General features: G+C 37.3%; 1 long non-coding RNA gene across 1 annotated transcript; it reads left to right on the top strand.

Annotated features, from left to right (window-relative positions):
* Positions 1-4139: 4139 nt before the first annotated feature.
* On the top strand, positions 4140-10153 carry LOC145672739 (uncharacterized). The gene is made up of 3 exons (XR_014128631.1): positions 4140-4379; positions 8628-8754; positions 10090-10153. It is a non-coding gene; the product is annotated as an uncharacterized LOC145672739 (long non-coding RNA).
* The last annotated feature ends 3921 nt before the right edge of the window (positions 10154-14074 follow it).

The following is a 14074-nucleotide window of genomic DNA, read 5'->3' as shown; positions in this document are numbered from 1 at the left end:
ATTATATGAAAAGGGGAGCATGTGAAGGTAAATTTACAATTCAACTTTGATGATTTCGAGCTCTACTCAAGACTATAAAAACATACTTTGATAATGGATGGTTTATTTTTTTCTTAGTGCAATCCAAATATAATTCAAATAGAGGTAAGTAAACTCCAGTTGTGGGCTGAAAATATTTAGAGTGTAACACAGGATTAAAACTTTTCACCATTATAATGGTAAATTCTTACTTCTGAAAGAATCTAAACATGCAGTAGTAAAGCGGCATTTCCTAATAAGATAATTAAACACATTTGATTTGCTTTATCTAGTGTGATTTATAAATACGTAGTTTAACATTGTTTTATTTTAAACTGACCTGGAAGCATTAATCTTGTTGTGTGTCGAGGTTCTAACCAGCAGAGCCGTAGCTAGAGATTTCGACGCCCGGAGCGAAGTAGAATTCGGTGATATCTGATATCCATCTCACCAAGGTTTTCCTTCTGTCTCTTTTATCTTACGTTTAAGGGAAGCACCTGTTATACTATTGTAACGCTACGGTGAATTTTTAGTAAGCTGCTTTGATAGACCATTGCAACAGCCAAAAGCGATCATTGTGTATTCTTTTACAATTAAGAACTATAGTAATACTATTCATGGCTTTGGATTAATTGTTTTAACAAAAGAGAGACTGACCAAAGCTTACCGAAACAGTTACAAATTATAATTTAAAATAAAGTAAAGTTTTAAGCTTTGGTCAGTGTCTCTTTTGTTAAAATAAGAACTGTTTTCAAGAGGCTTATTTTGGACTTATTGTTAAACTTGGCAAAACTACCTTTGGATGGTATACAGAACCACTTGGAGAACAGTTATGGAAATTTACAACCATTTGCAAGACTTTAAGTTAAAGAGAATTAATGGCTTTCAAAGCCGCAAATAAGAGACAGTCCTTTAGGTCTTTCATACTATCGATAAGAAATGAAATTTCAAAAATATTGAAGATAATAAATGCAAGCATAAAGGTAGAAATCCATTTTACACTAGCCCAAGCTTATTGGAACGTGACGTTTTTCCATGTCATAACACCGACTCCGTCGGAACGTTGTTAACTGTAATAATGCCACTGCAGCCGTAAAGAAGGTATATCATTAAACTATCTTGCATAAGCCTTCGACTTAATGAATCTCCCAAGCAAAACATGTCCAGACGTGTAAGATTCGGGGACACTGGGAGTCCACAGGCGTAGCGGTTGCTCCGTCACTAAACAAAATATATCCCCTTAAATTGTGATCATTTACACAACCTTCTGGAGCTCATAACCAGTAGCGTAACATATCTCTTCGGGGCCCTGGTACATGGGGCTATTTCGGACCCTCAATCAGTAAGTTGCTCCGATGTATTTGTGAAGCCCCCAATCAACAAATTAGTTTGAGAATGCAATAGTAGAAGCTTGATAATCTTGCTAGAAGCCATAACAATAATCCTCCGTTAATTCATTCCCCTATAATTTTCCTGTTTGTTCTGCGTACTCTTCTCTCCTTGAACCCCTTGCTACAGCAATGATCGACTCTCTCCTTATGGGAACCAACACAAATTAAACTTACAGCACACTCGTCATTTGTCTATACCAGACGAATCTCCAGAAATATCAGCTTTGTAACCTTAGTTTCTGATCCTCCCTCGCACTATGTTATTGAGCAGGCAAAAGTACGGAGTGAAACAACTACAGATTCAATAAATTGTATCTGGGCTGATTTACTACATATAGTCAAGTTTTCTTGCAGTTTCTCGATTTTCACTTCACGTGTGTCATCATTGACCGTCAATGAACACAGCACCAAAAGAATATTATTGTTTCACTTCTGTGTGTTTTCCGTGAACACTTTGCAGTGTACACTGTTTCTTTGAAATTTGTCTCCGATAGGTAACTTTGAAGAGAAAATGCGAAACATTTCCAAAACACGTAAATAAAGAAATAATGTTGAACGTATTCTGCCTAGATGTCTAATGAAAGTTATCAATTACAAAAGAGTTCTGATGGAAACAGTAGAACTTCAAGGGCTCACCCTGAAAAATGATATTGTCCACCTCAAACTCACATAACCTGATCGAACCAGAAACCTTCCATTCCATAGATAATCACTCTACCACTGACCCACTGTATTCCATGCTGGTATCTTTACCAGCTAGTACCACCTTCTTTTGTACCGAATTTGAACTGTATGTGGGAAATTCTTACTGTGTGTTCATATATTCCCACTAGTATAGTTTGAAAATGAAATGAAATAAAATATTTCTAAGTTTTACGTCCCACGATTATGCCGGCTGCGCTAAAGGAAACGGTGACGATGAGAAATGAACGAAATGAAGAAAGTGAGAAGAAATGGGAGGACCCCGAGAAAACTCACGCACACGATGTTTGTCCACCGAAAAGTCCGCTTGGCGCGAGCTGGGATCGAACCAAGAACCCCAGGCACTACGAAAGGAAAGTTTTATCACTTAGCCACGGCAGGCCCCACTAGTACAGTTCCAGTCACTGTAGTTGGACATTTCTAGAAGACACAACTAGAAGTTTCTATATATTAGTCAATCACGTAAGCGTAGAATTATCTATGAAGGACAATTTATATTACATTCATTTTATATTCTTTTTCCACTTGCTACTCTTCCAGATATCTACTTCTTACATTTTTGTGTTGCATGCTTTCCCCTTTTATTTCGACCCACTCCATTCTACCAGATTCTCCAACTTCCACTTACATTTCCGTTGTATAAAACATACACGTGTGGCAGGGAGGCAGAATATCAGGAAAAAAATTCCAACCGTTTCCTTCATATTATGCAAGGATAGGATCTGTCTCTTCTCTTACAGAGATTCTCATAAATATTTATAATATTACTACTTCATTCTGAATACTAAATTGAAATCATCGACACTTTCCATCTCACTCGATGTTATATAAGTACGGGCTCGGATGTGCAAACGGCCGGGGCAGACAACCCTGTGTGGGAGGGAGGGTACAGAGGTGATGAGTTTGTTTCTATGAGTTGGAGATAGAACGAGGCAGAGAAAGACGAAATATGTGAGGGAACTAACTGAATGGAATGAACACGTGAGGATCTTGTGCAATATTTTTTTCCTTTCCATCATGTTAAAATAAAACTATATATATATATATATATATATATATATATATATATATATATAACGTACCAATACAAATGTACATAAATTAAATGGGTTTTGAGAGCAAGAATATTTTACGGTCCTTTTCAGGCCCACGAAATTTCGAACTTAAAGGTTCAAATTAGGCAAGTAATTGTTTCCACGGATCTTTTGAGGTCCATAATTATTTTGTATTGGTAAAAGAAAACTGACCGAAGCAACAAATATATTAAAAACATATACAGTATGGCGCTAAATTCGTTCTAGAAAAGCAGAGGAGTGATTCCTGAGAGTAAAACAAACAAAAAGTTCCAATAAACATAGGGCAAAAACCCCATCGTTTACGTGTTATAGGCTGCCGAAATCAGGAAAAAATGCATTTTAAAGGTGGGACCTACTGTAGTCGGGTCAAGATTTCACGTAGGAACTAGTATGTGCTCTATCCAAAAATACATGTTTTAGAATCCTAAGGTACTCAAGCAACAGTTTTTATGGAGGTAGTTGGAGAGTACTTTATATCATAGGGTCACTCCCTCTATAAAAATTGTTGTACTTCAGGATTCTGAAACACGCATTTTTGGATAGAGCACATACTAGTTCCTAAGTGAAGTCTTGACCCGACCAAGGTAGGTCCCATAGTTTTGGAGCTATAAACCTTTAAAATTCATTTTTTCCTGATTTCGGCAGCCTATAACACGTAAACGATGGGGTTTTTGCCCTATGTTTACTGGAACTTTTTTGTTTGTTTTACTCTCAGGAATCTCTCCTCTGCTTTTGTAGAACAAATTTAGCGCCATACTGTATAAAAACTGTAATGGACTGTCTAAAACATATATATGTAAATTACTTGTGTATCTACCCAAGTAGCACAGTCACGTCATAAACACGTCTTTTTTTGGGGTTCGAATTCAAAATGACGTCTTTTGAAAATTTGGAACGTCTTTATCACGTACCAAAATGGTAACAAAAATGACGTGTTAAACATGACCTAAATTGTACGTGTTTATCACGTGCCAGAATGGTACAAAGAATCACGTGTCGGACATCACCAAAAATAGACGTCTTTTTTAGGTGCTAAAAAGCGCGGACGTTCCCCGTACTGTAACTGCAGTTTGAGCAGTGCATGCTGGGAATCGTGAGCCATTTGCGGAATCGTGTTTTGATGGTATTGTTTGTGAATATAAATAATGTGTTTTGTTAAAGTCACCTGTGATAAAGGTCAGCTTTAAGACAAGTAAGTATAATTCCTATCCTATTCCTATCTAGGTGCATTCTGTGTAAAATTCAGCAGATGGAGTATTCTACCACGGTTTCTTATTACAGTGTATTAAAATACCGTAGAAAGAACGAGGATACCTACATTAGGTTAACATTTGCAGACGCCTGTATCAAATTAAATATTTTAGGTAGAATACTATATAAAATGTTAATAGTGAAGGTAATAAAATGATAATGTATGTGTTTTTATTCTCAATAAACCGTATATGGGAGTGAGTATGCATGGGAAAGTATGTCATTCTGTGGTGCAGTTTTATTATACAGATCCGTAGATTGTAAAATATACGAAAAAATTGGACAAGTCTTTAATTTGCCTATTTCATGTCGAGAACAGGACCAACCAACCTCCGCGGGGCTTCTAACCCGTTCCTACTACTACTACTTATACTATGAATCCGTATAATAAAAGCTGCACGCATTGTGGTACTATTTGCCAAGGCGAAAGACTGATAAATACAAGCAAACAACGAGATGACAGTAAGTGTATGCTTTTGGAGGCATTACTGGAACAGACGGTTCTACTAAATTTTAATACATTTCTTACATTTTCAGGTTAGGTTAGAGCATTGTATTTCCTATAGCAGAATATGCACTAAATGAGGAGCTCCATTACTACTTGCAGATTGACTTCACGGGGGTTAGTGTAAATATAGAGTAGACGCATGGGCGCAAGGTTCTAGAACACAGGTACGTACCCCTTCCCACTTAATTGTAACAAAGACAGAAAACAACGTGCCGTGCAGGGCTCTAACCCGCCTTCACTCGCTGACGCTCGCTCAACAATACTGTGTGTTCTAGAACCTTCCCGACGCGTAGCATATTAAGTACAGTGCATAAAACACGAAATAACTTTTGCTAGGTGCCCACTAAAAAGCACAAATGCATTCTATTGGAATCAGTGCAGAAGCACAGCAAGAGGGCCCGAGCGGCAACGAGGGGGTGCGTTCGTAGGGAACAGGCACGTCAGCGACGGGGACTATGCGCGTAAAGAAGGATAATGGAAAAGCACACTTACGCTTACAATGATTTCACTATCACTCAAAATGCGGCTTCACTCGAGCAGACGGTTCTACCAAATATAAAATTTATAGGTAAAATATTATAAGAAACATTTTTCGTGAAGGAATGAGAGTGTGAATATAAGTAATTACTGTCAGTGTACAGCATATTGAAATGAATTTTAAGTGATCAGTGAAAGTATTGCATATGTAAGTGTGGTCTTCCACTATTCTCGTTTAGACGTATATTCCCCGTCGCTGACGCGCCTGCTCCCTACGGACGCATCCCGTCGCTGCCGTTCGGACCCTGTTGCTGTGCTCCTACCCCTGCTTTTTAGTGGGGAGCTGAAATAAATTGGTTCGTGTTTTATTCACTGAAATTGTTACGCTTTACGTCCACGCTGTATTTGTACTGAGGCCTGAAGTCAATCTGCAAGCACTAATGGAGCTTCTGATTTAGTTCATGCTCTGCTAAAAGAAATGCATTGTTCTAACCTGATATGAAACTGTAAGAAATATGTCAAAATTTGGTAGAACCGTCTGCTCGAATAATGCCCAAAATTCATTTCAATTTGCTGTGTACTGACATTAATTACTGACATTCACACTTTTATTCCTTCACAAAAATATGTTTCACATCGTATGTTACCTATGAATTTTCTGTTAGGTAGAACCGACTGCTCGAGTGAACCTCTTTGGGAAATGACCCTCGGCAATTCTTGCAATGCCAATCGTGTATGACTTCAAAGTTAGAAACAACGAGCCCTATGGAAGTTCTAACCCCTTCGCTCACTCAGTTCTGTTTTGTTTAACCTTTTGTAGCACTACTGTCTTAAATCTAGTGAAAAAATCCACAAAATTGATGAATATTTGGTAGACCCGTTTGTTAAAGTAGTGCCCCCATTGTATATGTGCATAATCAGTGGGAGGATATTACCCCAGTTGAGACAAGGTGACCAGCACTTTTACTTTCAGAAACGGGACGCATACGAATCGGCGACGGGGGGTGGGGTGACTTCCACATTGCATTTTGGAACTCAGCAGTGTTTTCAATTTACAAAATACAAAGTAAGAATGATAACACAGCGTTTCTAACTTAAGTATTACCCAACAATACTATTAACTACTTCAACACTCAGAATTCCCACTCAATTTCCACTTGAACCACAGAACACTCAATTCTCATTTTCATATTCAGAAGTTCTAGGCACGGGTGAACCTTCCCAGTAAGTGTTGGTACGGAAGAGTGTAGAATTAGCATTGGCTATTTATATTTTGAATAATAATTACGGAATACCTGGGTCATGTTTGCTTAAAAACGGGACATTTAGGCTTCCCGTTTGAGAATCTGAAAGAAACGGGACAACGGTTGAAAATAAGGGACTGTCCCGGCCAAAACGGGACGTCTGGTCACCTTGAGTTGAGAGCACTCTCAAACTGCAACCATCGCCCTGCTGCACCTACACACCCTCACAAGACACTTGGCTACCGTAACTGTGCTACAGAATTCGGTGTGGAAATCATAATAATGTAACGGGTTTTTGACTGTTCGAATATTTTGTTCATTAATTGAGTAGACAGCTCCCTCGCATTTTAGATTACAGTACTTACTCCAGTGCCAGCATGTGATGATGGATACTTATCAATGTTGCCACTGAAGTTCAAAAAATATATTCCAGCTTAATTAAGTGTCCTCTACATGACTATATTATTATGATTTCCACTGCTAATCGTGAAACGATTCAAAGGAAACCAAATGTCTTATTAAGGGACCGTGATTGGGGGCTGGTGCTGGTTCCAGTCAGATGTGTTTAAGAGAGCTCTTGACATAGGGAATATCCTCCTAATGTTTATGCGCACATTAACAACGGAAGTCTCTTTGGATCAAAAACCGGCTTTCAGGTGGAACACCAATTCCTCATCATTAAAAAGAAATGAAATTAAATATTTAGTTTCACGTCCCAGGAAAGGCACCGAGCCTAAGGAAGATGGTGATAATGAAATGTGAAAAATGGTGGTATGAAGAAAGTGGGCGGAAACGGGAGAGTGTCGAGAAAACTCAGGCACATGGTGTTTGTCCACCACAAAGCCCACTTGGCACGAGCTGGGATCAAACCAGGGACCCCACGCACTAGAAGTGAACGCTCTACCACTGAGGCACTGCAGCCCCATCAGTAAAAAAAAAAAAAAAACATACCTCATTGCTTCGGGGCTTACATATCTGCTGCCACCAAAAGGAAGGTGTGTACACAACAGGGGCGGATCCAGAGGTGACGACTGCCCCTCCCAGAGTAGGATATTTTTTATTTTTTAAAAAAAATAAAACCTACCCCAGAATTGGAGCTCTTGATTTTTTCAAGCTTGTATTATAAATGTAAGATAAAAACTTTTTTTTTCACGTTGCGGAATTTAAATGAAGCAATACATAGCAAGAAATTACTTGCCTTGGTGTTTTTGGTCAGAAAATGTCCGCGTTCGAAAACGCAGGTAGTCATTTGTGTTCTTTGTGTTCAAGATGCGATATTTTACGCTCTCACTCCGTTCTCAAAACCGATCCCTGCTTCTTATGGGGCCGCGGTGGCTCAGTAGTAGAGCGTTCACCTCTGGTGCTTGGGGTCCCGGGTTCGATCCCAGCCACCGCCAAGTGAACTTTGTGGTGGACAAACACCGTGTGCGTGGGTTTTCTCGGGTTTCTCCCGTTCCCTCCCACTTTCTTCATTCCACCATTTCATCCATTACTCATCATCACCGTCTCCTTTAGCCTAATCGGCATAATCGTGGGACGTAAAACTCAAAGATTTTCCGATCCCTGCTTCTTGTTAACAACGGGCAGACAATAATCCATAAAATCTATCTGTCCACAAGTTTGTCAATATTTATTTTGCGTATCTTTCCATTTAAGAAGTGGCCATTCCTGCATCGAGGTTGGGACGATTTCGGACTCTTCTTCACACCTTCCTTTACGCTGAAAATATCCAGAACAGAAAGCATGTGAAATTTATGGCTGATATTTTCCTGCCAACTCATTTTTCTTTCTATAAGCTGTTTTTTTTTTTTATACAAAATGTAGTAAAAACCCACTTTACTGTTTACATAAAATTAAACTGCTTCATTTCATGTTAAATGTATTTAGTCGTTGTAATAAGCCTAGGTGTAAATACATGTTATTTGCCAAAATAAGCCTTGTATGTACTCCCACTTTCCAGAGCGTGTGGCCAATGCTCCTGCAAATGATGAATTGATCAACAGCAGACCACCTGACCCCTTTCTGCTCGTCGAGCTGCTCTAGAAATATCACTGTGGAGGATGACATACATACCAAAGTTGCGACAGGTGAGCTTTTGACATGTTATTTTATAATACCCATGTAAGAAAATGCCGAGTAAGAAGAAAAGAAAGAAAGTAGTAATATTTTATTAGTACTTAACTAAAATAAAATAATTGTTGAACAAGGCAATACTTTTATATAAATGAAATATTCAATTTAACGTTCCACGATCAGGCACTGAGGCTAAGGGAGTCGGTGATGATGAGAAGTGAATTAAATGGTGGAATGAAGAATGTGGGAAAAAATTGGAGAACTCCAAGAAAAGCCGCTTGAAGTGAGCTGGGATCGAATTATTGGCCCCAAGCACCAGAGGTGAACGCTCTATCACCGAGCCACAGCTGCGCCAATTTTATTTAAATGTAACTGTTTCAGCAACTACCCTTGTCTTCTTCAGATACACTCTATTTATTTATTTATTTATTTATTTATTATTTTAGATTTTTAAAGGTTTCCCTGTTTATTAATTTTTATTCCTTCAGCAATTATTTTATTTGACTTGAGTATTTATATATAAGCAAAGCTTTAATATGGAATGTATCACATGTTATAGTGTTCGCGCTTTTTTTTTTTTTTTTTTTGAATGGATAAAAGTACTCCTCCCGAAAATGTTTTTCTCAACAGAGGGGTAAAATATAATTTTCACCAAAGAGAAGTTTTATTATTATTATTATTATTATTATTATTATTATTATTATTATTATTATTAATAATAATAATAATAATAATAATAATAATAATAATAATAATTGCCGCAACTTCTAACCCTGCTCAGAACAAATAATGTGACGATTTTCACCCTACTACTTGTGACAGAATTCTGGTTCTAGAAGTCTTATTTTTTAAAAATACTCCAGTAACAAGTGAGGGGGCGTTTGCTCACAATTTTTTTACTTTTCGGAATACATAAGTTATACACCATTTTGTTTGTATCAATATCGTATCAATATACTTGATCGTCACTTTTAGCTCACATCCTAAAGTTGGTCTTGGAGTGGCATTTTATATTGTGAGCACATACGTAATGTAGCCTTCTATGAGTGTTTCAGAATTATTTGTCATGTATCTGTATATACAAAGTCTTATATCCCCCAACTTGTTTGATCCTCCTGAACAATCAGAGTTAACAGCTGCAATAAAATCAAAAGTTAAGCTATTACAGAATAACTAAAATTATGGAAGGCCGTTAAAAGTGGGACTTCATGCAAGCGAGTGCAGTAACTAATCGTTTTATTGCGTATTGATTGTAGTTACACATGACGTATTGTAATTATTTTTTTAAATTTTCTCCCCACCTGAAAAATTGCACTATGATTGTTCATGATTTTTTTTTTCTGTTTCAGTGTTCCTATCTGTCATCGTTGGGAGGAAAAGGGACCTTTCTCTGATGCTTGGTTTCCAAAGAGCAGGCGATAGAATTTAACTCCCGCGGAAAAAAGAGCAAAGTTCACGTTGTGCAAACTAGCCTTAAAGACACTTATTCGTGAGTAAAAATAAAGATCTTCAAATGAACAAATGCCACAAATCTTCAAAATGTTAGTAGAAAGATATTCACTTCCATCTGCCTTGTTGTTTGAGGATGAAAAGGATTCGGCATGCTTGAAACATGTTGACCTGTTCCTCCTCGCTTTGTTGGAAATCAATGTAAAGGCATCTCTTTCGAAAACTAAAAGATGGAAGAAACTGCTACTGGTATAATAGATGGGATAATAAGTGGGATACTTACCGCAGTCCCCATTTTTAACCTACTTAAGCACGTGAGGCTTTTTTGATATGATGCTGCATTTCTGTACTTTCAATAACTATGAAAGGTGTTTTCCTTCATACGAAATTTATAGAAAAATTTGATTCTTTTTATTTTATATTATTAAAAGATCTCTGTAAGTTTTAGATTATAACCAACAGATTTGCATTGTCTACATATTTCTTGTTTGTATTACAAATAATAAAGACAATCAGTGTTTCTTGTTGCATTACAAATAGCATGAATATTATTTTATACGACAAAACGTGCACATTGTACATATAACTAATAAATGTAGAATTCAAATTAATGGTTATGTGTTTTCGCTTTCATCCCTCAGAGGTTAATTAATTTTAAGATGTACTTTCTTTTTCGATTTTTCACCTCCAAAATAAAGGTGTCTTAAATTGGAGTTATAAAAGTTTAGTCCTAAATTTTGCACTGTCAATAAAACCCATTGTTCTTGTGTATGTGAGTGTGTGTTGGATGTGGGTGGTTGTGTTTGTGTGTATGTGTGCGCATACTAGCATAATAATGGATAGCTATAAAATTTATGGAAGCACGTGTTGTACCGTAATTTCATTAAGAAGAAGGTACTAGTAAATACACATGAATAAATTCCAGTGACGAAATGAGTGGATTCTTCTTAGTACTAAGGGCCGCGGTTGCTCACTAGTAGAGCTATCACCTCTGGTGCTTGGGGTTCCGGGTTCGATCCCAGCCCCCGCCAAGTGAACTTTGTCCACGTAGTGGACAAACACCGTGTGCGTGGGTTTTCTCGCGGTTCTCCCGTTTCCTCCCACTTTCTTCATTCCACCATTTCATTCATTTCTCATTATCACCGTCTCCTTTAGCCTAACCGGTATAAGCGTGGGACGTAAAACTCAAAGATTTCATTTCATTTCATTTTCTTAGGACTGTAAGTACAATGTTCCTTTATTTTTCCATTTCATTCTTTGTTTTTACCATGTTTATTCGTCTTTTCTCATTCTTAAAAGTTATGTAGGGCTTTTTTTTTCCGCCAAGGGTGAGTCTTACATTCGAGGGCTTTTTTTTTTTGTTTTTCAAGTCGATTCAATGCGTCTCGGTTTTCTTTTTAATGTATGGCTTTAAATTTATCCTTTCGTGGAGCAAGCGCTGCCGTTTCTTTCCTGTTGCATTAGGTATATAATTATTCCTCGACAGCTATTGTATATTCGTTTCTTAATGTGTAGATAAATATACCACACATTAAGGCGAATATATACTCTTCAATAGGCTAGTATCCAAATACTAAAAAAATATAAATCAACAACACTAGAGGTGGTTAATTGGATATGGAAATCCCCAATCCATAGATAATACGAACATTCGGAGAAGCGAAATTTCCAAATTCTTGGTACAGACCAATCAAATAGACCACAATACTTTGACGTTCCCCAATGTGTGCTTCCGAGAGAGGGTGGTGATGTATTTCGCTGTGGCAAGATCTAGGGTTCTTAGGGTCTATCCTGATCTGTTATTTATTACTATAACCCAGTGGTCTTACTTATCTGGTATAGGAGCTTGTAAATTATTATGCAAATTACAACACAATGGTGAAAAATCAAGCAGCAGCCACAAGGCTAAATTTATTTTCATTATTGTTTTTACTTATAATAATCGTTGTCCAGTTGTTATTCGTAGACTTTTTTTTACCCTAGAAAAGTGTTGCGGCCAGAGATCAGTTCAGAACTGTCAAGAAAAAAAACGCAGTTAAGAAAATAGAAAAAGTATGATTTTTTTCTTTTTTATCATTTTTTAAAAAAATGTGTTGTAAGCTGTGTGTTTTAGAGCAGATATTATTATTACTATTATTATTATTATTATTATTATTATTATTATTATTATTATTATTATTATTATTATTATTCAGTTCCATATGTCCAAATAATCATAAATTTATGTGTATCCAGTGTTGATATTAGGAATCTCAATCTATATATAGTAGGATCTCGATTATTCGACACAGTTTCAGGGTTATTTGTTTCAACCACTATTCAACTGATCTATTTCAAAATTTACAGGGCCAGAACTAGGTAGCCCTAGTAGCCTAACCCCTAACTTTGGTGCAAAACGGTTGAATAGGGGCTGGTAAATAGCCTCAAAAGTGTGGCGAATAATCGACGTAGTACATGGATTGAAATTCCTAATATCAAAACTGCGGATGCACATCGATTTCTAATGGTTTTGACATTTGGAACTGAACAATGCTGTCAGACTTCCATGACATTTGAGGTAGCGAGATGCAAAGGGGTGTAAGTGACATTTTCAATAGAGTATGTATGTCTCTAAAATGGATTCTGCATTGCAAAATATACAAACTGCATAATGAAGTTCGGCGTAGAGCATTCATGGGTAGACTTTCTATTGGACTGCGACGAGCTTCACCATCCAGTTTGTATATTTAGCTATGCAGAATCCATTTTTGAGACATCCATACTTTATTGCAAATATCGCTTACACCCCTTTGCTTCTCGCCGCCTCATTTCGAGAACGCCCCCCTTCCAATTCACATGAAGGTGTGAAAAAGACGTGATTTACACGTGGAAATCACGTAAAAAAGACGTGATTTACACGTCATTTCTATGACGTGTAAAAGACGTCATAAAAATCACGTCATATTCTATGACGTGTAAAAGACGTCATAAAAATCACGTCATATTCCCGGACATTTCCACGTGGGAAAAGACGTGTAAATCACGTCATGTTCGGTGTATTTTACGGTGTTTTACACCAAAAAAACCACGTCTTTTCGACGTCGGTGTGCCGCTTGGGTATTTGTCCGAGAAATGAGGAGAACAAAAATTATGACGTAATCCTAATTAAAATTAAATTTACTTTCGACAATCGGTAACTGAAAAGGTTTATCAAGCTAAGATTCGACGTTTCATTCTGCAAAGTTTTATTTGATTTTTACTAGTTTAGCGTCCCCATCAGCAGCAAAGCTTATGTGAGATGTAGACCGATAGGTTAACGTGGGACCCGAACTACATGAGCTCCGCCGGGAATCGAATTCGGGTTTCCTACGCCAATGGCGTGCACGCTAAACCGATTAACCACCAAGGAGCTTCTGTAAGGTTCCAGTTTAAGTTTTGCTAGGTAGATATTTTATGTTCCTCTTTATCAATGACGGTATGTGAGGGAAGATTCACAGATTAAAAAGATGAGAACTGATAATCAGATTTATTTTAAATTTTATTTGCTTGGAATTCTATTTATGCTTCCTTCCTCCCCGACACACATGTGGAAACAAGGAAGAGAAATAAAATGCTTTTTATGTTTAACTTCTATTTAGCACCGATACCAGACGAGAACACAACTAATAGTTGTTACAACCATGAGAGGACTACCATAATTATGAAATTGCAAAATGTGAACACACTTCCATCTGGCTTAGTTCTTACATTATATTAGCTATTTAGAATGTACTGTCCTCCTGGCTGATATGCGGAAAGTATATACTGTAACAAGCACAATAATAACTAACTAACTCTAAGAGAGAGAATTGTGGAGTCGCTTGATTTGATAATTTATATACAGGGCGTTTCAAAACAACACCGACA

Source organism: Thermobia domestica, chromosome 16 (genome assembly GCF_964235325.1).
Source record: "Thermobia domestica chromosome 16, izTheDome1.hap1.1, whole genome shotgun sequence".
Lineage (NCBI taxonomy): Eukaryota > Metazoa > Arthropoda > Insecta > Zygentoma > Lepismatidae > Thermobia > Thermobia domestica.
This window is presented reverse-complemented; position numbering and strand designations above follow the sequence as displayed.